Source organism: Enhydra lutris, unplaced genomic scaffold (assembly GCF_002288905.1).
Source record: "Enhydra lutris kenyoni isolate GAN:26980312 unplaced genomic scaffold, ASM228890v2 scaffoldscaffold25, whole genome shotgun sequence".
Taxonomy (NCBI): domain Eukaryota; kingdom Metazoa; phylum Chordata; class Mammalia; order Carnivora; family Mustelidae; genus Enhydra; species Enhydra lutris.
Genome location: NW_019154109.1, coordinates 13,050,369 through 13,052,418, shown reverse-complemented (window position 1 = coordinate 13,052,418; position 2,050 = coordinate 13,050,369).

Genomic DNA, 2,050 nt, shown 5'->3' with positions numbered 1-2,050 from the left:
ATATATATATATATATATATATATATATATATATATATTCCTTTTTATATTTTTTCTTTATCGGTTTTCTTTTCTTTTTTTAATTGTTTCTTTTTTTTTTTTTCTTTCTGAACCTCTTTTTATCCCCTTTCTCCCCCCTCACGATTTGGGATCTCTTCTGATTTGGCTAAAGCATATTTTCCTGGGGTTGTTGCCACCCTTTTAGTATTTTGCTTGCTCCTTCATATACTCTTATCTGGACAAAATGACAAGGTGGAAAAATTCACCACAAAAAAAAGAACAAGAAGCAGTACCAAAGGCTAGGGACCTAATCAATACAGACATTGGTAATATGTCAGATCTAGAGTTCAGAATGACGATTCTCAAGGTTCTAGCCGGTCTCGAAAAAGGCATGGAAGATATTAAAGCAACCCTCTCGGGAGATATAAAAGCCCTTTCTGGAGAAATAAAAGAACTAAAATCTAACCAAGTTGAAATCAAAAAAGCTATTAATGAGGTGCAATCAAAAATGGAGGCTCTCACTGCTAGGATAAATGAGGCAGAAGAAAGAATTAGCGATATAGAAGACCAAATGACAGAGAATAAAGAAGCTGAGCAAAAGAGGGACAAACAGCTACTGGACCACGAGGGGAGAATTCGAGAGATAAGTGACACCATAAGACGAAACAACATTAGAATAATTGGGATTCCAGAAGAAGAGGAAACAAGAGAGGGGAGCAGAAGGTATATTGGAGAGAATTATTGGAGAGAATTTCCCCAATATGGCAAAGGGAACAAGCATCAAAATCCAGGAGGTTCAGAGAACCCCCCTCAAAATCATTAAGAATAGGTCCACACCCCGTCACCTAATAGTAAAATTTACAAGTCTTAGTGACAAAGAGAAGATCCTGAAAGCAGCCTGGGAAAAGAAGTCTGTAACGTACAATGGTAAAAATATTAAATTGTCAGCAGACTTATCCACAGAGACCTGGCAGGCCAGAAAGAGCTGGCATGATATATTCAGAGTACTAAACGAGAAAAACATGCAGCCAAGAATACTATATCCAGCTAGGCTATCATTGAAAATAGGAGAAGAGATTAAAAGCTTACAGGACAAACAAAAACTGAAAGAATTTGCAAATACCAAACCAGCTCTACAGGAAATATTGAAAGGGGTCCTCTAAGCAAAGAGAGACCCTAAAAGTAGTAGATCAGAAAGAAACAGAGACAATATACAATAACAGTCACCTTACAGGCAATACAATGGCACTAAATTCATATCTCTCAATACTTACCCTGAAAGTTAATGGGCTAAATGCCCCAATCAAAAGTCACAGGGTATCAGAATGGATAAAAAAACAAAACCCATCTATATATTGCCTACAAGAAACTCATCTTAAACCCGAAGACACCTCCAGGTTTAAAGTGAGGGGGTGGAAAAGAATTTACCATGCTAATGGACATCAGAAGAAAGCAGGAGTGGCAATCCTTAGATCAATTAGATTTTAAGCCAAAGACTATAATAAGAGATGAGGAAGGACACTATATCATACTCAAAGGAACTGTCCAACAAGAAGATCTAACAATTTTAAATATCTATGCCCCTAACATGGGAGCAGCCAACTATATAAACCAATTAATAACAAAATCAAAGAAACACATCAACAATAATACAATAATAGTAGGGGATTTTAACACTCCCCTCACTGAAATGGACAGATCATCCAAGCAAAAGATCAACAAGGAAATCAAGGCCTTAAATGACACACTGGACCAGATGGACATCACAGATATATTCAGAACATTTCATCCCAAAGCAACAGAATACACATTCTTCTCTAGTGCACATGGAACATTCTCCAGAATAGATCACATTCTTGGTCCTAAATCAGGTCTCAACCGGTATCAAAAGATTGGAATCATTCCCTGCATATTTTCAGACCACAATGCTCTGAAGCTAGAACTCAATCACAAGAGGAATTTTGGAAAGAACCCAAATACATGGAGACTAAACAGCATCCTTCTAAAGAATGAATGCGTCAACCAGGAAATTAAAGAAGAATTGAGAAAA